The sequence below is a fragment of the Mauremys reevesii genome, linkage group 14 (assembly GCF_016161935.1).
Source record: "Mauremys reevesii isolate NIE-2019 linkage group 14, ASM1616193v1, whole genome shotgun sequence".
Classification (NCBI taxonomy): domain Eukaryota; kingdom Metazoa; phylum Chordata; order Testudines; family Geoemydidae; genus Mauremys; species Mauremys reevesii.
The window spans coordinates 34,651,148-34,676,397 of NC_052636.1; the positions used below are offsets into that span (position 1 = coordinate 34,651,148).

The 25,250-nt window shown below is 47.3% G+C and overlaps 1 pseudogene; it reads right to left on the bottom strand.

Annotated features, from left to right (window-relative positions):
- Positions 1-2,957: 2,957 nt before the first annotated feature.
- The window catches only part of LOC120381725, a 114,253-nt pseudogene continuing 91,960 nt past the window's right edge, over positions 2,958-25,250 (bottom strand).

Consider the following 25,250-nt stretch of genomic DNA (forward strand, 5'->3'; position numbering starts at 1 on the left):
GTTAAAAATAGCCCTGGGAAGGGGCTGAGGCTCAAGAAAACAGCCTTTAGGCTGGGCTGATTGGGGAAGTGGCTGCAGCTGGGGCCACGCCCCAAACTGAGCCAAGGGCCTTATAAGAAGGCCAGGGAAGCCAGAAGCACAGACAGTCTCTCTCTGCCTTCAGAGGGAGATGGGCCTGGCTGCTTAGGAGCTGAGATAAGTACCTAGGGTGAAGCAGGGCCGGGGAAAGGCTGAGGAGCTGAGGAGCTCTAGCCAGGAAAGCCCCAGGCTGCGGCCTAGCACAAGGCCAACGGGTACTGGGGGTTGCAGAGGGCAGCCCAGGGGTAGGCCAAAGCAGCAGGTCCAAACCCAACCCTGCCAATGATGAGTAGGCTGATACTGCAGCCTGCCCCAGAGTGTGGGGCTAGACAATGACTGACAGTAGCCACATACTGAGGCAAGGTAGGGATAGAGGGTGGGGGTTCCCTGAGACAAAAGGGGAAGCCCAGAGCGAAAAGGGGTTACTGCCAGGGGGCAGCACCCCGGAGAAAAGGGGCACCGGGTCCAGGGAGGGACACGGGGGCCTGAGAACAGGTGGATCACCAGCCTGCACAGGGCGCTCCAGTGCTGAACAAAGCTAATTCCCAGAGTAACCAGCAGGAGGCGCCGCAGGGGTCAGTCGACCCGTTTACAGGGTAAAAACTTATACAAATTGTCTCCTCAAGTAGTTTTCCTTTAATAGAAATTGACTTTGAAGTTCAGTAAAATATGCTCTATTTGAAATTTACAAAAAAATAAAATCTATACGCGCCCAATCTTCTCTTCTACACGCTAACACCTATTCTCCCACCCCAACTTTTGGAGTGAGGTTTTCTACCAGAACTCCTTACACTACAGGGGGTAAATTAAATCAAATTAACTTTTGAAGATTAGCCATCATTTCCTGTACGACTAAAAAAAGAAAAAAACAAAACAACTTTCAGTTTTCCAAAATAATTCAGATTATCAAACAATTAGTGTCTTACTCTTTAACCAATAACTTCACCTATAATTTCATTTTCACTAGTAACGGTAATATATTCAAAGATCACAAATCCTTGTCGTATATGTTAGTTTTCTTTTAATCCCCATTGCCAACAACTGAACCTTGGCTCAAGTTGTGGTTTGTCCCAACACTTCTGAGAGTTCATATCTCTCTGGTTCTTCTGCCATGCGTGTTGGTGGAAGGCGTCTCCTATGTGGGAATGTTTGCATCATGAGGAAAAATACCTCTCTTTTCACACTTTAAATCTTTCCAAGAAGTAGGAGGTAAGGGAGAAGTGATGTAAATGCATAAAACACAAGAGAAAACTGTCTGGTCTTCACTACAGACATTTATCGGTATTATTGCTCAGGGGTGTGAAAAATCAACACAGCTGAACAACGTAGTTACACAGCTCTAATCCCCTGTGTAGATAGCGCTACAACAGCAGGAGAGCTTCTCCTGCCAACATAGCCATCTGAGACAATATTGATTTAAATAACTGAACTACACTGTGCTCATATGCACTTCCCTCAGTTAGTGGGGGGTCTGCTGTTCACCATTTCCGAATGGAGATTTTAAATCACTGCTGTGTCTTTGTTACCATGGCCAGTAAACTGGAGAGTTCTCTCCTGTTGACAGAACTGCACTTGAATTGTCTCCAAGTCATCATGGAGATATGGGGAAAAAGCAAAGCTGAAGGGAGAAATGATGACTTTAGCAAATGGTCATTTGTCTTAAATTCTCCAATAAATCTGAGCTGAACTAATATCTAATTGTGCGACCACACAGCCATCAAGAAAGATAGAAACCCAGATCACAGAGAGATAGAATACATGACAATGAAAGTGTAAATTGAAATTCCAGAGCAGGTTACATCTCATTATTTAGAATCAGGACAAGAGATCCTCCCATCACATTATCCTCTGATCCATTCAAATCTGCTTCGCTCAGCACTGTCTCCATAGTCAGTTATGTTATTTACAACATGTTTAGTATCCCAGCATCCCCATAATGGAGGAAAAAACAGCTACCTTGCCAGAATTGGCTTTACCAATAGATGGAACCTGGGATTTAAACTCTAAATGATGACACTGTATTTAGGATCCATTTGAATTCCCCTTCCAGGCCTTTGATACTTTCATCTCCAGTCACAGCAACTCTGGTACAGGATTAAATAAGTCAAAGCATCATCTCCAAGCACAGACAACTGAGAACACTTCATCACATGACATTTTGAGAAGTGGAGGGGTAGAATGTGATGACGATAAACTCTGCCTGGCTCAGTCAAAAGGTAAAAGTTTTGCCGTGATGGGGAAGGAGGGAATCTCTGAGTCACCCCATCTCCTTTCAAGTATCAGAGGGGTGGCTGTGTTAGTCCAGATCTGTACAACGTGACAAAGAGTCCTGTGGCACCTTGTAGACTAACAGACGTATTGGCGCATAAGCTTTCGTGGATGAATCCCCACTTCGTCAGATGCATGGAGTGGAAATGTCCAGAGGGGTGTATAAATATGCAGGCGAGAATCAGACTAGAGATAACAAGGTTAGTTCAATCAGGGAGGATGAGGCTCTTCTAGCAGTGGAGGTGTGAACACCAAGGGAGGAGAAACTGCCTCTGTAGCTGGCGAGCCAGGCACAGTCTTTGTTGAATCCTGAGCTGATGGTGTCAAATCTGCAAATAAACTGAAACTCAGCAGTTTCTCTTTGAAGTCTGGGTCTGACGTTTTTTTGCTGCAGGATGGCTATTTTTAAATCTGCGATTGTGTGTCCAGGGAGACTGAAGTGTTATCCTGTAGGTTTTGGTATATTGCTTATGCTCCAAAACATTTTTTAGTCTATAAGGTGCCACAGGACTCTGTCACTTTTTACATCTCCTTCCAGTATCACAGAAGCGGAAATGACACTTTTTTCCTGCCCCTGCTCCTCTTCTTTTAAATGTAATATGAAAAGTTCCCATGATAACTGCTCTTCAGCACAACCCAGAGCAACGTGAGAACAATTGGCAATGATACATTATGTATCATTGGTGACTCTAACAATAACTCTACAATAGGAGGAATGGTACAAATGTGATGCTCCCTTGTTTCTTATGGGAAGGACACACTTGAATTACTCATGGGACAATGGAGTTGATAGAAAGGACAAATGGGTCCACCTCAAAGAGGTCAAACTGCAAAATGCAAAAATGGGCCACTCATCTGGCCAAGCTGAGGGATATCGGTGCTTCATGCAGTTCAAACAGCTTTTAAAAGTTACTCTGTGGGAATCAGGAAAAGTATGAAAGTATCGATAGCCCTAGAGGGTTTGTGGTGTTGATCCCCCTTGCAGATTCTCTGATGGCTCACATGGGCTCAGTGGCAAGACAAGGTTTTCCCACACTCACTGCTTCCATGGGGTCTCAAACCTGTGTGGATTATCTGATGGCTGATAAGCTGCTGGCGGTAAATGAAGTTTTTCCCACACTCACGGCATTCGTAGGGCCTCTCCCCTGTGTGAATTCTGAGATGGGTAAGAAGGTGCGAGCTGTGATTGAAAGTTTTCCCACACTCACGGCATACATACGGCCTCTCTCCTGTGTGGATTCTCTGATGCCCATTAAGGTGAGAGCTGTGAGTGAAGCTTTTCCCACACTCACTGCATTCAAAGGGCCTCTCCCCTGTGTGGATTCTCTGATGTTTAGAAAGGGCTGAGCTGCTATAGAAGCTTTTCCCACACTCACTGCATTCATAGGGCCTCTCGTCTGTGTGGATTCTCTGATGTTTAGAAAGGGCTGAGCTGCTATAGAAGCTTTTCCCACACTCACGGCATTCATAGGGCCTCTCCCCTGTGTGGATTCTCTGATGAATAATAAGGGTTGAGCGGCAATTGAAGGTTTTCCCACACTCACGGCATTCATAGGGCCTCTCCCCTGTGTGGATTCTCTGATGTTTAGAAAGGGCTGAGCTGCTATAGAAGCTTTTCCCACACTCACTGCATTCATAGGGCCTCTCGTCTGTGTGGATTCTCTGATGTTTAGAAAGGGCTGAGCTGCTAGAGAAGCTTTTCCCACACTCACGGCATTCATAGGGCCTCTCCCCTGTGTGGATTCTCTGATGCTGAATAAGGGCTGAGCTGCTAGAGAAGCTTTTCCCACACTCACGGCATTCATAGGGACTCTTCCCTGTGTGGATTCTCTGATGCTGAGAAAGGCCTGATCTGCTACAGAAGCTTTTCCCACACTCACTGCATTCATAGGGCCTCTCGTCTGTGTGGATTCTCTGATGCTGAATAAGGGCTGAGCTGCTAGAGAAGCTTTTCCCGCACTCACGGCATTCATAGGGCCTCTCCCCTGTGTGGATTCTCTGATGAACAGAAAGGGTTGATATTCGAGTGAAGGTTTTCCCACACTCACGGCATTCGTAGGGCCTGTCCCCTGTGTGGATTCTCTGATGGGTAAAAAGGGCTGATCTGCGATTGAAGGTTTTCCCACACTCACGGCATTCGTAGGGCCTGTCCCCTGTGTGGATTCTCTGATGATTAAGAAGGGCTGAGTAGTCACATAACTTTTTTCCACACACTGTGTATGTATTTTTTCTCTTTCCAATGATGATTTCCTGCTTTGTTGTGGTTTCCTTGAGGTCCTTCTGAGTTCCCTGAGAGGAAATACGTTTACCCATTTTCACCCCTGGCTGGTTTCCTTGTTCTCTCTCTGGTCTGTGCTGAATCTCACAGGACTTTTCCTCCTCATGACTCCTGGACACATGGCTTTTTGATCTTTGCAATAATGCTCTGTGTTTATCCAGTTGCTGAACATTTTTCTGCTGAGAATTCTGCTCCTCTTTCTCACATGCCATTGCATCACCTGCTGTGAAAAAGACAGAAACATCAAACAGGGATGAAAAGTGAAAAGCCAAAACAAACTAAGTGCTGGCGGGAGGTCAAATAAAAATCACAAACTCAACTCCCCCATACTCTTCCCCAAAACAGGAGAGAGCAGGGGATCAATTTGGGTTTCAAATCCCATCCAAATTCTCAAGGGGAAGGGAGGAAGCTACTGCCTGGTGTCTGCTAGAATCTACGGGAAGCCATGAGCTATAGTTACCCTGAGGATATGACCCCTGCTGGCAACAATAATGAACTGAGACACCTCTCAAGGGCTTCGTAGGGCATCCCAGATGTTTCCTTCAGGCACTTTCACACTCAGAGTTGGTTTAATGTTTCCTCACCTCTGCAGGGAGATCTCAGGGTCTGTTTTCCCTCTGAACCCTGCAGGTCTGAGACCCATGGCTCTTCCCCTTGTTCCAGCTGGGAGATCACATCAGGTTTGGAAAATGGAAACCCTGCTCAGATGAAAGAAAACAAAGGAGTTCCATTGATTTCATAAAACTTTGTCATAAAAAACATTCTATTAATTTAACTTTAATACTTGGTGTGACCCGGTGTCCCTGGGCTAGTCCTCACTGAAAATGCCAAGACCAGGGCAGGCTGAAAAAGGGAGAGCAGAGGCTCCCCAAACTGGTGGTTAACACGGAAGTTAAACTCACCGACCAGTCACCAACTGTGCTTCTGATCCCCCACACTGGTTATCGAGAAACTGAAAAAAGAAATCACACGGCCCCCTTTATTGCATTCCAGTTCTCTGACTCCCAATCAGCAACTAGGTCCAGCACAGTGAGAGGTTATTTAAAAACTCTGCTCACATAAACAAAGTGTTCTTCTGACCCCAGAGTCAGCCACATTACCAGGTCAGTATAGGTTTGGATCTTACTCAAAATACTACGATGCCAGCCAATCATTAGCATCTAAACTAAAGGTTTATAAGCAAGAAAGCATCTAAACTAAAGGTTTAGTATAAAAGAAAGAAAGAAAGAAAGAAAAAGGGAGTTGTTAAATGGGAAAGCAGTCAGACACATTCAGAAATCTATACAGCTGGTTCTTAGCAGTATTGGTGAGTTTCTGGCTTGAAAGGCTCTCTGGTAAACATCCACATTATTCAGTCCTTTGTTCAAGCCTTCAGTTTGTAGAGAAGTTGCTCCAGAGGTAGGAAGGGGGATTGAAGACAAAATGGAGATGATGCAGCTCCCCTTTATATTCCTTTTGCCAAGTGGCTTCTAATTCCTGTGTCCCAAACACAAGCTTCACAGCACATGGCACGGAAAAGCCTTGGAGTTCTCAGTACACAGTGTGATACAGCCTGGCCAGAGGGCAGCAGGAGAGGGTTAGCAGGGAGCCTTATTCCCTGCAGAGGGAAGAAAGTTTGCTATAGATGAATTAGAGCACCAGCAGTCAGTCAGGTGATAAAAACCCCTGCTTCAGTCAGACAGTGTGGGAGTTGGAGCAGGAAGGTTTGGTTGGAGCAGAGAAGAGTTTTGAAGAGAGACAAAAGGAAAGTTTGGAGGAGTGCTGCGGTGGGCTGAGAAATCCAAAAACCCTAGGTAAGGGGCACCTGGCTTGTGTAGAAGGAGGGCAAGAAGCCCCTCCACAAGCTGAAGGGCAGGAAAGGGAAGTAGCCCAGGGGAAGGAACCGCCAGTTCAAGTGGTTCACCACTAACCTCAGGGCCCCTGGGTTGGGACCTGGAGAAGAGGGCGGGCCCAGGTCCCTCCCTCTCCACTCCCCTTCTCAAGGACACTAGTGGGGTAATTAAAATACCGATTCAGAGGCAAGCAATGGCGCCCTGAACCTTCCCCAAAGAAGAGAAAGCGCGAGACCCAGCATAACCGTACCGGCAATTTGCCACAGTATTTATAATAAAATAATAATAATATAAAGTGTCTCTCAATTCCATACAGTGTCACTTAATAAACCAGTCAATTCCCAGGACCGGTTCCTCAGGTGTTTGAAGATGCCGAACACATTGCTTGGGACGGACTAGAATACCCGCATATATGTTGGGAACACACAGACACTGTGCTACTGTTCCCCTATGTTCACTCTTCTAGAAAATTATGATCAATTTTGTTCATAGTATGTGTCAGGGCTGAATCCCCACTCTGTCACTCCGAGTGCAGAAAGCGGGGGCCCGACAGGATTCTACAAATTAATTTGTGCCACTCTAGACTTGTATTAAACCCCCAAAGTTACAGCTTCTCTCTGACCTTGGCTTGGTAAATGCTGCCACCACCCAAAGGCAAAAAAACCCCAAACCCTTGGACCCAGGAAGGAGCGCTTGAGAATTCTTCCCTCTGGGGCACCCTCGAGCCCTTTCACCTCCCCTCTGGGAAGAAGCTGAGAAAGAAAACAAAGGAAATTAGCAGTGGCTACCAGATAATCAAACAACACACACAAACTTCTTAGGACACCAAAAATCCAATCCTGTTCTTAAAAGAGGTAAATTTTATTAAAATTGAAAAGGAAAACAATACATCTGGAACTTAGGCTTTTGCTAGATCTTAAAAGAAAATTTTTGTAAGCACCCAAAACAGATTTCTTGAGGGTTCAGCTTAAAGCTTACAAGCAAACAAAAGCATCTGGGATAGCATAGAGGAGATCCAAAAGCCAAAATAAAAAATAAACCTGATTGTGTCTGTCTAAACATTCCCTGGCCAAATCATTTCTTCTAGGTATGGAAGATGAATTTTCATACCTGATTCAAGCCATACACAGCATTGCTACTCCGTGTCGCCTTCTCCGGAGAACAACAGACAAAGGGAAAGTTACTTTCCCATTTAACAAAGTTCTAGCCTTTCCATTGGCTCTTTTGGTCAGGTGCCCAATACTTTTTTTTTTTAAAACCTGTTGGCTTGTTAACCCTTTAGAGGTAAAGCAAGCAGAGAACTCGCACCATTAGGGATTTTACAGCCAACTGGCTGGCTGGGTGTTTATAAAAGGGAGATCCCTCCCCTCCCCTTCATTTATCACTGTAGGGCTTGTGAGGTACCATTTGAAAAGGCAATCTACTGAATATCCTCCTGTTACAATACAAGCAGCAAAGAATCCTGTGGCACCTTATAGACTAACAGACAATTAGCAGCATGAGCTTTCGTGGGTGCAAGTAGTGGAAATTTCCAGGGGCAGGTATATATATGCAAGCAGGAAGCAAGCTAGGGATAACGAGGTTAGTTCAATCAGGGAGGATGAGGCCCTGTTCTAGCAGTAGAGGTGTGAAAACCAAGGGAGGAGAAACTGGTTCTGTAGTTGGCAAGCCATTCACAGTCTTTGTTTAATCCTGAGCTGATGGTTTAATCCTGAGCTTTGTTTAATCCTGAGGATTAAACAAAGACTGTGAATGGCTTGCCAACTACAGAACCAGTTTCTCCTCCCTTGGTTTTCACACCTCTACTGCTAGAACAGGGCCTCATCCTCCCTGATTGAACTAACCTCGTTATCCCTAGCTTGCTTCCTGCTTGCATATATACCTGCCCCTGGAAATTTCCACTACTTGCATCCGAAGAAGTGGGTATTCACAGATGAACTGAAGCTCAGCAGTTTCTCTTTGAAGTCTGGTCCTAAAGTTTTTTTGCTGGAGGATGGCCACCTTAAGATCTGCTATTGTGTGGCCAGGGAGGTTGAAGTGTTCTACAGGTTTTTGAATATTGCCATTCCTAATATCTGATTTGTGTCCATTTATCCTTTTCCTTAGAGACTGTCCAGTTTGGCCGATGTACATAGCAGAGGGGCATTGCTGGCATATGATGGCATATATTACATTGGTGGATGTGCAGGTGAATGAACCGGTGATGGTGTGGCTGATCTGGTTAGGTCCTGTGATGGTGTCGCTGGTGTAGATATGTGGGCAGAGTTGGCATCGAGGTTTGTTGCATGGATTGGTTCCTGAGCTAGAGTTACTATGGTGCGGTGTGCAGTTACTGGTGAGAATATGCTTCAGTCCTCACCCACAAACAACCTGCCAACCTGGCCTGCCACCCAAGGCCTGTGAAAGTGTGGGATCATTGTCCAGGATGGGTTGTAGATCCCTGATGAGGTGTTGGAGGGGTTTTAGCTGGGGACTGTAGGTGATGGCCAGTGGAGTCTTGTTGGTTTCTTTCTTGGGTTTGTCTTGCAGTAGGAGGCTTCTGGGTACACGTCTGGCTCTGTTGATCTGTTTCCTTATTTCCTCGTGCGGGTACTGTAGTTTTGAGAATGCTTGGTGGAGATTTTGTAGGTGTTGGTCTTTGTCTGATGGGTTAGAGCAGATGCGGTTGTACCTCAGTGCTTGGCTGTAGACAATGGATCTTTTGGTGTGCCTGGGATGGAAGCTGGAGGCATGAAGGTAGGCATAGCGGTCGGTAGGTTTTCGGTATAAGGTGGTGTTAATGTGACCATCACTTATTTGCACCGTGGTATCTAGAAAGTGGACCTCCCGTGTAGATTGGTCCAGGCTGAGGTTGATGGTGGGATGGAAGCTGTTGAAATCTTGGTGGAATTTTTCCAGACTCTCCTTCCCATGGGTCCAGATGATGAAGAGGTCATCAATGTAGCATAGGTAGAGAAGGGGCGTGAGTGGACGGGAGCTGAGGAAGCGTTGTTCCAGGTCGGCCATAAAAATATTGGCATATTGTGGGGCCATGCGGGTGCCCATAGCGGTGCCACTGATCTGGAGATATATATTGTCATCAAATTTGAAATAGTTGTGTGTGAGGATAAAGGCACAGAGCTCAGCAACCAGTTGTGCTGTGGCATCATCAGGGATACTGTTCCTGACAGCTTGTATTCCATCTGTGTTTGGGATGTTTGTGTAGAGAGCCTCTACATCCATGGTGGCTAGGATGGTGTTTTCTGGAAGGTCACCAATCCATTGTAGTTTCCTCAGGAAATCAGTGGTGTCACGGAGATAGCTGGGAGTGCTGGTGGCATAGGGTCTGAGTAGAGAGTCCACATATCCAGACAGTCCTTCAGTGAGAGTGCCAATGCCCGAGATGATGGGGCGTCTAGGATTTCCGGGTTTGTGGATCTTGGGTAGTAGATAGAATAACCCTGGTCGGGGTTCTAAGGGTATGTTGATTTGTTCCGGTGTTAGCGTAGGGAGTGTCCTGAGTAGATGATGCAGTTTCTTAGTGTATTCCTCAGTGGGATCTAAGGGAAGTGGCCTGTAGAATTTGGTATTGGAGAGTTGTCTGGCGGCCTCCTTTTGGTAGTCAGACCTGTTCATGACTACAGCACCTCCTTTATCAGCCTCTTTGATTATAATGTCAGGATGGTTTCTGAGGCTGTGGATGGCATTGCGTTCTGCACAACTTAGGTTATGAGGCAAGCGATGTTGTTTTTCCACAATTTCTGCCTGTGCACATCGGCGGAAGCATTCAATGTATAGGTCCAGACTGTCATTTCGACCCTCAGGAGGAGTCCATGTGGAGTTCTTCTTCTTGTGCTGTTGGTGGGAGGGTAACTGTGTATCAGTGCGTTGTTCAGTGTTGTCCTGAAAGTATTCTTTCAGTCGGAGACGGCAAAAGTAGGCTTCCAGATCGCCACAGAACTGTATCATGTTGGTGGGGGTGGCAGGGCAGAAAGGGAGTCCCCGAGATAGGACAGACTTTTCTTCTGGGCTGAGTATGTGGTTGGATAGATTGACGATATTGCTGGGTGGGTTAGGGGTACCACAGTTGTGGCCCCACGTAGCAGGTAAGAGTTTAGACAGCTTACAGTCCTTTTTCCTTTGTAGAGAGGTGATGTGAGTAATGTAGATCTCCTGTCTTATTTTAGTGAAGTCCGTTTGTATGGATAAATGGACACAGATCAGATATTAGGAATGGCAATATTCAAAAACCTGTAGGAGAACACTTCAACCTCCCTGGACACACAATAGCAGATCTTAAGGTGGCCATCCTCCAGCAAAAAACTTTAGGACCAGACTTCAAAGAGAAACTGAATGGCTTGCCAACTACAGAACCAGTTTCTCCTCCCTTGGTTTTCACACCTCTACTGCTAGAACAGGGCCTCATCCTCCCTGATTGAACTAACCTCGTTATCTCCAGCTTGCTTCTTGCTTGCATATATATACACCTGCCCCTAGAAATTTCCACTACTTGCATCCGAAGAAGTGGGTATTCACCCATGAAAGCTCATGCTGCAAAACGTCTGATAGTCTATAGGTGCCACAGGATTCTTTGCTGCTTTTACAGATCCAGACTAACACGGCTACCCTCTGATACTCCTGTTACAATGTGTAGCAACATTGTATGGAAAGTGATGAGATTTTACGGTATGATATTACCGAAAAAGCTGTAACTAACCTTAAGTTCCTCAGAGACAGCAAGGCAAACAGCTGGTCAAATAGCCATTCTCCACCAGGGGGAAGGTGTGAAGATGACATTTACATTCCATCACAGGGACACTTGAAGCTCGTATCTATGACAGCCTGTCACCATGACTCAGCTGGGAACTGAAGTGGTTTCTAGTACAAAGGACTGAATTATAAAAAGAGGTGAGGAAAATGCATGAGACTCTCTCCCCCCCCCCACCCCCTTTCGCTCTGCTCATGACAACTCCTGAAGAACTGAATGTGAGCGGCAGGGGCAGGTTAGGGGGAGTCCTGGCTGAAAGGAAAACCAGCCTGTCTCAGCAGATGGTGAGAGAAACATTTGTTTTAAATCCCTTTTAGCTCGTTAGGTTAAACATTAGTTTGTGTTTTATCTTTGCATTTCTTTCATAAACAATTCTGACTTTTATGCCTCATTACTTGTAGTCACTTCAAATCTTTTTTTTCAGTAGTTAATAATTTTGTTTCCTTTTTTTTATCAAACCAGTGTGTTTGGATTAAAGTGTGTTGGAAACTCCATTTGGAATAACAAGGCTGGTGCATGTCATTTTCCACTGATGAAACAACAGATTTCATATGAGCTCCCATTGTTCAGGAGTGTGCTGGACAGTGCAAGATCCACATTTCTGGGGGAAGTCTGGGAGCAGAGAATTTTCTGGGGTTCTCCTGTGGGGTACTGTAATTTGTGAGTCACTGACTAGCAGCACTCAATACTGTGTAGCTGGGAGCGAGTTCCATGCTGGAGACTGCGTGTGAACTGCCCAGGAGTGGCTGCTCTCACAGTAGAGCAGTGTAAAAGGCACCCCAGCCTGGGGAACTGAGGGGACACAGCTGTTAACAGTCCAGATTGTACTGTGCTTAATGTCACAGACACTCAATTTCAAAGAGTCTCCTAAAACACACAGAAAGTAAATCCACGTCCCAGAAATCGAAGTCTCCCTGGCACTGCTTCTTGCTGACAGATGGGTCCAGAGACAAAGACAGAGTCCTGGGGAAGCTGGGAACATAAGCGTGGGGCTCAGTGGAGAACGGGAACAGGAAGGGCAGGGATATCACTGAATGCAGGATCTCAGCAGTACTAGATGTCAGGATAACACATAGTGCAGCCCATTGGCAAACATAATCCCAAATATACATAGAAAATGATGGGGGTCTAAATTAGTTATTTCCATTGATTTATACAAGGGCAATAAGATATTCTCTGTATTACTGTCTATCCCTTTTTAAATAATTCCTAACATCCTGTTTCCTTTTTTGACTTCCACTGCACACTGCTGGATGTCTTCAGAGAACTATCCACAATGACAAAAAGATCTTTTTCCTGATTAGCCTAATTTTGCCCCCATCATATTGTATGTATAATTCGGGTTATTTTTTCCAATCTGCATTACTTGATATTTATACACATTTGCCATTTTGTTGCCCAGTCACTTAGTTTTGTGAGATCTTTTTGAATTTCTTCACAGTTTGCTTTGGTCTTAACTATCTTGAGCAGTTTAGTATTGTGATGTTACTGATATAATCTGGGACCATTTAGAACATGGTTGCAACCAAGGTCCTGGAATGGCACCAAATCTTATGTAAAGGAGGTCATATAAGGTGTCCAAGACCAGGTTATGGGTTGCTGGTTATAATTATAGTGTCTATATGTATGTATCATTTTGTAGTTGAAGTTATGGGTATTGGCTCTATACTGTCTGTATTTCCAACTTATGCTGTGCTTCTGGGAGACATCCCAGACAAGCTGGTGTTAGCTTTCCCTAGCATGCTTGATGGCCCATTAAGGACCATCAGCTATTCAACTGACCCATTGAGAGAAGGCAGATATGCCTTGTAACTCAGCAAAGTATGCAGGGACTTGCCCATGTGACTCCAGACTCCATTTTGCTGTCATTTTCCACAGTAAGAACAAAGAAGTGTTCTTACACCTCGAAAAGCCTATAAAAGGCTGATGCCTCATTTCCATCTTGTTTTCAATCCTGCTTCTTACCTCTGGAGGAACTTTGCTACAAACTGAAGCTCTGAACAAAGGACTGACTGACCCATCCCAGAGGAGGATGTACTCCAGAGACTTGATTTGAGCCTGCAGTTTACTCCATCACTGCTACAAGCCTGACCTAAGAACTTTGCCATTACTGGATGTAATTGATTCCATTTAAGCAATTCTAGCTCTCATCGCTATCTTTTTCCTTTTATGAATAAACCTTTAGATTCTAAAGGATTGGCAACAGCGTGATTTGTGGGTAAGATCTGACGTGTATATTGACTTGGGTCTGAGTCTTGATTCTTTGGGATCGAGAGAACCTTTTCTTTTATTGGGGTGTTGGTTTTCATAACCATTCCTCCCCAGGACGAGTGGGACTGGCGGTGATACTGGGAGACTGCAGTGTCTAAGGAAATTGCTTGTGTGACTCGTGGTTAGCCAGTGGGGTGAAACCGAAGTCATTTTTGTCTTGCTGGTTTGGTTTGCCTTACAGGTGGAAAAATCCCAGTCTTGCGCTGTAACTGCCCTGTTTTAAGCGATTTGTCACTCTCAGTTGGGTCCCACCAGAACCGCATCGTCACAAGTATCATCTGCAAACTTTGCCACCTCACTGTTTACCCCTTTCTCCAGATCATTTATGAATATGTTGAATAGGATTGGTCCTAGGACTGACCCTTGGGGAACACCACTAGTTACTCCTCTCCATTCTGAAAATTTACCATTTATTCCTACCCTTTGTTCCCTGTCTTTTAACCAGTTCTCAATCCATGAAAAGATCTTCCCTCTTATCCCATGATAACATAATTTACGTAAGAGCCTTTGGTGAGGGACCTTGTCAAAGGCTTTCTGGAAATCTAAGTACACCATGTTCACTGGATCCCCCTTGTCCACATGTTTGTTTGACACCTTCAAAGAACTCTAATAGATTAGTAAGACATAATTTCCCTTTACAGAAACCATATTGACTTTTCCTCAACAATTTTTGTTCTTCTATGTGCCTGACAATTTTATTCCTTTACTATTGTTTCAACTAATTTGCCTGGTACAGACGTTAGACTTACCAGTCTGCAACTGCCAGGTTCGCCTCTAGAGCCTTTTTAAATATTGGCGTTACATTAGCAATCTTCCAGTCATTGGGTACAGAAGCCGATTTAAAGACAGGTTACAAACCATAGCTAATAGTTCCCCAATTTCACATCTGAGTTCCTTCAGAACTCTTGGTAAATACCATCTGGTCCCGGTGACTTGTTACAATTAAGTTTATCAAGTAGTTCCAAAACCTGCTCTAGTGACACTTCAATCTGTGGCAGTTCCTCAGATTTGTCACCCACAAAAGGTTTGGGAATCTCACCAACATCCTCAGCCATGAAGACTGAAGCAAAGAGTCCATTTAGTTTCTCCGCAATGACTTTATCGTCTTTAAGGGCTCCTTTTGTATCTCAATACTCCAGTGGCCCCACTGGTTGTTTAGCAGGCTTCCTGCTTTTGTTATTACCTTTTGAGTTTTTGGCTAGCCCCTTCTTCAAACTCCTCTTTGGCTTTTCTTATTACATTTTTACACTTAATTTGGTAGTGTTTATGCTCCTTTCTATGTACCTCACTAGGATTTGACTTCCACTTTTTAGAAGACGCCTTTTTATCTCTCACTGCTTCTTTTACCTGGTCGTTAAGTCACGGTGACTCTTTTTTAGTTCTTTTGCTGTGTGTTTTAATTTGGGGTATATATTTAAGTTGGGCCTCTAATATTGTGTTTTTGAAAAGTGTCCATGCAGCTTGCAGGGATTTCACTCTAGTCACTGTACCTTTTAATTTCTGTTTAACTAACCCCCTCATTTTTGCATAGCTCCCCTTCCTGAAATTAAATGCCAGTGTTGAGCTGTTCTTCCCACCACAGGAATGTTAAATGTTGTTATATTATGGTCACTATTTCCAAGCGGTCCTGTTATAGTTAGCCCTTGGACTAGATCCTGCACTCCACTCAGGACTAAATCGAGAGTTGCTTCTCCTATTGCGGGTTCTTGTACCAGCTGCTCCAAGAAACAGTCATTTAAAGTATCCAGAAATTTTGTCCTGAGGTGACATGTACCCAGTCAATATGGGGATAACTGAAATCACCCACTATTATGGAGTTCTTTATTTTGATACCCTCTCTAATCTCCCTTCGCATTTCATCCTCACTATCACTGTCTTTGACAGGTGGTCGATAACAGATCCCTATTGTTATATTCTTATTAGAGCATGGAATTACTATCCAGAGAGATTCTATGGAACATGTGGTTTCATTTAAGATTTTTACTTCATTTGAGTTTACGTCTTCTTTAACATACAGTACCAGTCCCCTCCCCACCCCCCGAGTATGGGGGGGATCCAGTGGACATAGTATATTAGATTTCCAGAAAGCCTTTGACAAGGTCCCTCACCAAAGGCTCTTACGTAAATTAAGCTGTCATGGGATAAAAGGGAAGGTTCTTTCATGGATTGAGAACTGGTTAAAAGACAGGGAACAAAGGGTAGGAATTAATGGTAAATTCTCAGAATGGAGAGGGGTGTTCCCAAAGGGTCAGTCCTAGGACCAATCCTATTCAATTTATTCATAAATGATCTGGAGAAAGGGGTAAACAGTGAGGTGGCAAAGTTTGCAGATGATTCTAAACTGCTCAAGATAGTTAAGACCAAAGCAGATTGTGAAGAACTTCAACAAGATCTCACAAAACTAAGTGATTGGGCAACAAAATGGCAAATGAAATTTAATGTGGATAAATGTAAAGTAATGCACATTGGAAAAAAATAACCCCAACTATACATACAACATGATGGGGGCTAATTTAGCTACAACGAGTCAGGAAAAAGATCTTGGAGTTATCGTGGATAGTTCTCTGAAGATGTCCACGCAGTGTGCAAAGGCAGTCAAAAAAGCAAACAGGATGTAAGGAATCATTAAAAAGGGGATAGAGAATAAGACTGAGAATATATTATTGCCCTTATATAAATCCATGGTACGCCCACACCTCGAATACTGTGTACAGATGTGGTCTCCTCACCTCAAAAAAGATATTCTAGCACTAGAAAAGGTTCAGAAAAGGGCAACTAAAATGATTAGGGGTTTGGAGAGGGTCCCATATGAGGAAAGATTAAAGAGGATAGGACTCTTCAGCTTGGAAAAGAGAAGACTAAGGGGGGATATAATGGAGGTCTATAAAATCATGAGTGATGTTGAGAAAGTGGATAAGGAAAAGTTATTTACTTATTCCCATAATACAAGAACTAGGGGTCACCATATGAAATTAATAGGCAGCAGGTTTAAAACAAATAAGAGGAAGTTCTTCTTCATGCAGCGCACAGTCAACTTGTGGAACTCCTTACCTGAGGAGGTTGTGAAGGCTAGGACTATAACAATGTTTAAAAGGGAACTGGATAAATTCATGGAGGTTAAGTCCATAAATGGCTATTAGCCAGGATGGGTAAGGAATGGTGTCCCTAGCCTCTGTTTGTCAGAGGATGGAGATGGATGGCAGGAGAGAGATCACTTGATCATTGCCTGTTAGGTTCACTCCCTCTGGGGCACCTGGCATTGGCCACTGTCGGTAGACAGATACTGGGCTGGATGGACCTTTGGTCTGACCCGGTATGGCCGTTCTTATGACCTGCTCTGTCCTTCGATATATTTTGTACCCTGGAACGATTGTGTCCCATTGATTGTCCTCACTCCACCAGGTTTTTGTGATGCCTATTATGTCAATATCCTCTTTTAACACGAGGCACTCTAATTCACCCATCCTATTATTTAGACTTCTAGCATTTGTGTACAAGCACTTGAAAAACTTGTTTATTTGTCTGCCCTTTTCTGATGAGTCAGATTCTTGTGTGTGTGAATGCTTCTCGTCTGATCTGGCCCCTACTTTATCCTCTTCCAGCCTCTCTGCCTGACTAGAACTAAAAAATCTCTATCACTAGTCTCTTCTCTAAGACAAGTCTCTGTCCGATCCACGAGCTCCTCTGCAGCCATTGCCTTTCTCCCATCTCTTAGTTTAAAAACTGCTCTGCAACCTTTTTAATGTTAAGTGCCAGCAGTCTGGTTCCACGTTGGTTTAGGTGGAGCCCATCCTTCCTGTATAGGCTCCCCCATCCCCCAAGTTTCCCCAGGTCCTAATCAATCTAAACGCCTCCTCTCTACACCATCATCTCATCCACGCATTGAGACTCTGAAGCTCTGCCTGCCTACCTGGCCCTGTGCGTGGAACTGGAAGCATTTCTGAGAATGCCACCATAGAGGTCCCAGATTTCAGTCTCTTTCCTAGCAGACTAAATTTGGTGTCCAGGACGTCTCACCTACCGTTCCTTATGTCACTGGTGCCTACATGTACCACGACCACTAGATCCTCCCCAGCACTACACATAAATCTATCTAGACGCCTTGAGAAATCAGCAACCTTTGCACCAGGTAGACAAGTCACCATACGGTTCTCCGGGTCATCACAAATCCAGCTATCCTTGTTTCTAATGATCAAATCTCCCATTACTAACAGCTGCCTTTTCTTAATGCCTGGGGTTCCCTCCCCGGAGAGGTAACCTCAGTGCAAGAGGTTACCCCAACACCATCTGGGAGGAAGGTCCCAACTATGGGAAGGTTTCCCTCTGCTCCCATTGACAGCTCTCCTTCCCTGGGCCTTTCATCCTCCTCAACAGCGCAGTGGCTGTCTGACCGGAGGTGGGAGAAATCTACAAGTGTCCCGGAAAGCCTCATCAACATACTTCTCTGCCTCCCTTAGCGTCTCCAGTTCCACCACCCTGGCCTCCAAAGCCTCCACACGGTCTCTGAGGGCCAGGAGCTCCTTGCACCGAATGCACACGTAAGCCACCCGCCCACAGGGCAGGTAATCATACATGCTACATTGAGAGCAATAAACAGGATAGCCCCCACTCTGCTGCTGGGCTTCTGCCTGCATTCTCTCTTACAGCCACCTAGGTTAACAACAGGGGTTTTATTTCAATCAAGAAGTTTGTATTATAGCTTAAATGTTTTAAAGAATGGCAAGAGTACCTCGCCCCCTTCCCACTCCCCTTCCAAACTCCCTCACGAAACTCCCCATTAGCAGCCCTGTTTGAAAAGCTCCCTGGTCACTTGCTCACTGCTTTACAAAGCACTCCCCTATCACAGACCCCCCCTGCCCCCAGCCCCTGCTTGAGCCACTCAGCGTAGGGGGCTGGGAGCACCCCCAGTACCCCAGCTCACCCTCCCAGCACCCAGACCTGACTCCTGCATCCCCTCCCACATAACAAGCCCTCACACCCCATGCTCTGAGTCCTGCACCCCCCCCCATCCTCAACCGCTCCCTGAGCACCAAATGGGAGCTCCTGCACCCCCCCCCTACATTGCACTCTGCACCCCTCACACCCCATGGGAGCGGCCCCAGGTAAGCACTTCACACCCCAACCTCCTGCCCCAACCCTGAGCCCCCTCCTGCATCCTAAAACCTGGCCAGACCCTGCACCCCCAATCCCCAGCTGCTCCTGCACCCCCAGCCCTGACTCCTGCACCCTGAACACCCTGCCCTCCCTGACCCTTGCACCCCCTCACACCCCGTCCTTACTCCTTCACCCCTCTCAAACACACCCGTTCCCTGCCCTCCCTGATTCCTGCAACCACCCATAACCCCTTCCTTCCTCCACCCCCTGCCCATCACACACCCCCAGCCCTGACTCCTGCACCCCTCCCAGAAGCCTCCTGCCCCCCCCCACATCCCCACCTGCATTGCTCGCATGAAACAGGAGCTGCTCCTGGTAATTGCTCCACACCCTAACTCCTGGCCAGACCCTGCACTCCAACATTTTTATTTATTTAGTTTGTAATAAAGGGCTCTTATCCAAAATGCTTTATAACAGTTAGCTAACGGTACAAACAATATTTGGAAAGATCATTAGGTGGTGCACTGAGACGCTCAGCGATTTTCAAGTGGTCTGTGGAAAACTCAGACAACAAAAACAATCAAGGTACCTCGCTTTATCCTCATTTACTTCCTAGTACTTTTAGGAGGTGGAGGAAGAAAAAAAGAATGAAAAATGGGGGTGGGAGGGAAATGAGAGAATGTTCTTTTTCTTGCCTGAGTCCCAAGGATGGACCCCTAAAATGGAGCTGAGCACAGGGCCCCACTAACGCTAAATCCGCCACTGAGCTTCCTTCTCTGGATACCCCCAGCCAGCAGTCAAGGACGCACGGACTGTCTGTGTGATAAGTAAACCTGGGCCAGCAGCTCTGACTCCAGCAGCTCGTTACACCCCAAGCATTATTGTGGTCTGGGTGGAGAAGGCTCAGGGTTTGAGAGGTCAGGGGTAGGAAGCTTCTGCTGATCATGCCGCACCGAACCCTCAGTTTTACTTGAGTAAAGAGGAGCTATTTGACACTGCAATACGGCTCCTGTGCTCTGTTCCCAAAGTGTTCTGCAGCAGGGGGGGCTCTGTGGCAGTGTGTGTGTGTCACTGGCATATTGGGGTGATGCTGCAACAGGACAGAGTAGAGGTGGCATTGTGGTGCTGGCATGAACCATCTCTCTTCTTTTCCCCTTCCAAGAACAGAGGGGAGAGTAACCCTTACCCAGTGAGGTCACATTCTCATGGTTCTCCTGCATGACATCCCTGTAGAGGGCTCTCTGAGTGGGGTCCAGCAGAGCCCACTCTTCCCTGGTGAAATGCACAGCCACCTCCTCGAAGGTCACCGGCCCCTGAAAGAGCGAGAGTCCAACACTCAGTACCTGCTGCCCCACTCACAGCCCCCCATACATGGAGGACAGGAGCCAAACAGAAACTCTGGGTGGATTGCAGTCAGAGTCCCACCCCCACCCTGCTCAGAGCATCCAGGAAACACCAGGGGGAGGGGACGAAGCGAGAGCCCCTCCTCTCCCCCAGCAGAGCCATCACACACCTACTAGCCACTGACTGATTCAGGAGATGGAGCCCCTAGCAGGGTCCAGGGACAGCTCCCTGGTAGGAAGCCCAATAACCTCCCCATTCTGAAGAGCTGGATGGGAAGGGAGGGGAATCTCCCCTAAGCCTCACTGGTGGGTGCCCCCTTCATATCTCACAGCAGCCGCTGGTTAGTCAGGTCAGGCTCCAGCACTATGAGTCTGGTCAGTTTTCCCAGCCCCATGCAGCGGGGTTATTTTCTGCTCCACAAACTAGAGCATTTCCACCGCCGAACCTCCTGGGTCTGTTCCTAGAATCTAGGCCACATATTAAATAACTCCCAGCAGGTTTAGCACACCCCTGTCCTCCTCCCTTTCTCCACCCTGTGCATTTCCTGCAAACCAGACTGCAACCTCCAAACCAGCCTGTGCAAACCTTCCCATCTCCCACGTATTGGCTGTCCCTCTCCCGCCCTGGAGGAGCCCACCAGCAACCCCCTGATAATACCTACCTGAACTGGCTCCTCTGCAGCCATTTCTCTCCCCTGTCCAACGAGAGGATGGGATGAACTGGAGCGAAACATGGACATTATTCCGCTGCCTGGCAGGGCGAGAAGGGCAGTTGTGAAGGTTTCAGAACAGGCTCCAATTCATTTCACAGCATGATTCCCCCAGGCCCTTTCCCTGCAGACAGGCACCCTAGAGTCTGCCATGCTGAGAAAGGCTTCATCTCTTTGTACAGTGTAGACCTGGCCTCTCTTGCCAGGCTAAGCCCACAGTGACATTTTTAACCTCCCTTCTCCCTCCCCTCACCCCGTAACAAAGTCTCTGAACACAAGGCTAGAAAAAAGCAGAACCAAAGGAGTCACTGTGGGGGATCCCCTCAGACACTGACCCCACGGCAGCCACACCCCAGCAGGAGGGATATGGAGTCAGGAACTGGATTTTCCTCTGTCTGATTCTCATCTTTTCCACAGGAAAGTGACTCTACCCAGGGTGCAGTAATTAATCGGCCCAGACAGATGTGAGATTTGGAAATCTCTCTCCAAACTCTTCTCTCCCACAGCCCCTTTCAGTCTCTCTTTCTCCTTCTAGCTCCTTTTCCCCTCTCCCTGCCCATCTGGTAGGAAAGTCCCATTCCTGGGTAGTTTGCTCCCCCATGGCTGGATTTGCTCCTGCAATTGTTAATTGGACGAGAAATGAGGGGGGTCTGTTTGTGTAGAGTCATTTTAAGGCCAGACCCCAGCATTTTCCCTCCGTTTCTTTCAGTTACCTGGAGACTCTGACTCAGAATTTAGTATTAACAGGGCCCAGGGCTGCCCTAGGGGGCTAGGACCAGCTGGAGAAAGTCATCCCCTGGGCCGGGCAGAGAAGCAGCTTTAATTCAGGTCACTTCCCAGCACAGAACCCCGCTGGGGGAGCAGCAGCTGCTAAGCCTGGTCTCCCAGATCACAATGGAGGCTGCAGCCTCTGACCCAGGAAGCTGAACCCCAGTATCCTGAGCAGAGAGGGACAGAGCGTTTGAGCAGCTTCCCTCCTTTAGCTCTCTGGGGAGAGCAGCTAATGAGAGCCCCTACTCACAGGGAGAATTGCTGATCTCATTCGCCCCACTGTCCATCCGGAGTCACTCCTTGTCCTTCCATACAGTGACTCTGGATTAACAATGGTCTCAATGAAACCGGATTTCAGAAAGAATGAGTCCAGAACACTGTGGAAGAGACCATCGTGCGGCAGTGCTGACCCCCTTCCCACCTCCCTCACCCCCAGATCTAGGACAAGGACTTGGGGGCACAATTTTCCAAATGGAACTGAAAGTTCCTGCAGTTTTCAAAACAGGAGAAAAGCAAAATCTGTGATTTCACACTAACAGTGACTGATAAGTGGATAGAAAGTTATCACAGTGACAGGGCCTGTGACTGGGGAATGCCAGGCAGTGCTTGGAGCCAGGACTCTGGCACAAGTTGATCAGAGAGAAGGATCATGGTTAGTAGCAGCCCCCAGACATTCCCCAGTACCCAGAGCCCAGACCCCACAGCCAGGGGCAACAGACACCCCCTAGCCAGGGTCCCACCAGATATTCCCTGGGACACAGCTCCCAGAATCCCTGGCCAGGGACCCCAGATACCCCTCAAAGCCCCACTGGCCAGGGAAGCCCCACCAGACCATGATTGCCAGGTTGGGAATCCCAAAGGGCTCCCCCCACCAAATGCCCCCAGCAGCCAGGGACACCCCGCCAGGAACTCAGTCCCTCACTGCCTGCCTAGGACACCCCCCTGATTTCCAGCAGGATCTGCCATGTCGTTTGTCTGGGACCCCCTCCTCTGCCCTGATGCTTTTCAGTGGGACCCTTCACTTTGCTTGCCTGGCATCCCCTGAGCTAGTGCCAGAGCTCCGCTCCCTCCCCCACCCCTGTGCACTGGGCAGGGCAGCGATCCCAGGAGTCTGCGGGGGAAGCCCAGACAGAGCCCCTGGCACAGCACCAGGCTCCCTCTAACCCCCTGCCCCACCCTCAAGAGATGCCCAACCCCACTGTTCTGCAGCCAACAGCGACACCCACCTCCAGGACCCAAAGCCTCAGGGCTGGGCACATCAGAACCAACCCCCCCAAACCTCCAGAACCCACCAATTTGATTAGGGTCCCACCTGCCCAGTCACCTAAACAACTCCCACTACCACAACACCCCTTCAGCTCCAGCTGAAATCTCCCCACACAGACACCCCTTCCCCCAGTGCAACACTGTTACCTCACAGTGCCTGAGAAGTGGATAGAAAGTGACCACCGCCCCCTGCTGGCCAGTCACACAGGCAGAGGGAGCCCTGGGGGATGTCTCTTGAACTGGAGAATGGAAAACCTGGAGGGACAAAATAGGTAAGAAATGTCAATGGCCTGTCACTAGCAAATAATGGCCACCATGGATCCACCCCAGAGGTGGCTGCATCTTAGCACTGAGGGAATCAACCTCTCACAGAGACCATTTGTCATGGGGTTTGGGATACTTCTGGACCCACACTGCACTCAGAGTGACCTCCTCATCCCGAGCCAGCTGGAGAAAAGAAAAGGGTCCAGCCAACTCTCCCGTTACCAGCTGGGGACCACTGATCCCCAAACAGGGGGAGGCCTCGAGCTTTGATGGGTATTAAAGATGTGGCTGGTCTCTTTCATCCGCAAACATTTTAACACAGATAAGGGGGGGGGGGAGAAATGGTTCTCAAAGGAGAGGCGAAAGATCAACACTGGGAAATTTAACCCCCTGCAGCCTCCAGGATGGAGAATGATTCAGGGCAACAGGTTTCCTCCAAGAAAAGAGAAGTTGCTGGGATTGAGAAACATGGGGAACAGCCCCAAACATGAAAGGATTTTTAATTGATATTTGATAATAACGTAGACGTGAAAGAGAAAGACTGGAAATCTGAGAGATTTTGGCTCTACTTTTGCAAATAATAGAGAGGAAAGTGGAAAATCAAAGGGATTTTATATCAGTTTATATCTGATGTGCAGTAAAATGTCAGTGTTTCACATCAGTATTTGTTAAATGAATAGAGAGGAAATGGGCAACATTTGCAAACATTTTATATCTATGTTCAAGAAGCTGAGAAAAGGGGCAAATCGGAGATTTTCTTGGTATTTTATAATTAGAGAGGGGGGGGAATCTCAGGGCAAACATTTAGGGTATTTTATATCAACCTTTGAGATTTGCAGAGAAAACGTGTCACGACCTGCAACTGGAGGTGGAGAATCAGACTCCTGGAGAGACCAGGGAAATGGGGGAGACGGGAGAGCGGCTCGTTGGCGGGGAAAGGGGCGAATCTCCCCGGATTTTACAGCCCGGGTGAGACACTGAGCGAGAAAAGGGGCAGAACTGGAGAGAATTTGTATCGGGGCGAGAGGCAAGTGGCACAAACAGGGACAGAAGCCAATTAACCCCCCTCCCGCCTTCGCCCGCCCGCCACTCCCCCCCCGGGAATTTCCTGGCTGCCCAGAGACAGTTCAACCCCCCCCCCGACATCCCCCTCACTCCCAGGTCCTCCCCGCCGGGCCCCCCCATCCCAGCGGCTCAGCCCGGGCCCGGCTCACGCGGAGGCGGCAGCAGCAGCTTTGTTCTCCCGCCCCCAGCGGGGCTCGCACGGAGCATGCGCGATTTTACCTGCTGAAACCCTCCCTTACCTGGGCCGGAGAGAGCGGAAGCGGCCCCGGGGCAGGCTGGGAGATGTAGTTCCTGACTCTCCCTGGACCGGAAGTGACGTTAGGAGGAGAGACCGAGCCGAGCTGCAAACGCGCGCGGGGCCGTTGGAGCCTCTCTGCCCGCCCCAGCCCCGGTGAGTGAGAGACCCCGGGGGGGGAGCGGGCGGGCGCAGGGGGGGGGAGGGGAGTTAATTGGATCCTGTCCCTGTTGGTGCCACTTGCCTCTCGCCCCCGATACAAATTCTCTCCAGTTCTGCCCCTTTTCTCGCTCAGTGTCTCACCCGGGCTGTAAAATCCGGGGAGATTCGCCCCTTTCCCCGCCAATGAGCCGCTCTCCCGTCTCCCCCATTTCCCCCTGGTCTCTCCAGGAGTCTGATTTTCCACCTTCAGTTGTATAGTTTGTGACATGTTTTTTTCTGCACATCTCAAAGGTTGATATAAAATACCCTAAACATTTGCCCCACTTCTCTCTAGTTGTTTGTTTCTAATTGAACATGCCCTGAGATTCCCCCTCTCTCTAATTATAAAATAACAAGAAAATCTCAGATTTGCCCCTTTTCTCAGCTTCTTGACCATAGATATAAAATGTTTGCAAATGTTGCCCATTTCCTCTCTATTCATTTAACAAATACTGATGTGAAACACTGACATTTTACTGCACATCTGATATAAACTCATATAAAATCCCTTTGATTTTCCACTTTCCTCTCTATTATTTGCAAAAATAGAGCCAAAATCTCTCAGATTTCCACCCTTTCTCTTTCACTTCTACGTTATCATCAAATATCAATTAAACTTCCTTTCATGTTTGGGGCTGTTCCCCATGTCTCTCAATCCCAGCAACTTCTCCTTTCTTGGAGGAAACCTGTTGCCCTGAATCACTGTCCATCCTGGAGGTTGCAGGGGGTTAAATTTCCCAGTGTTGATCTTTCCCCTCTCCTTTGAGAGCCATTTCTTCCCCCCTTTATCTGTGTTAAAATGTTTGCGGATGAAAGAGACCAGCCAC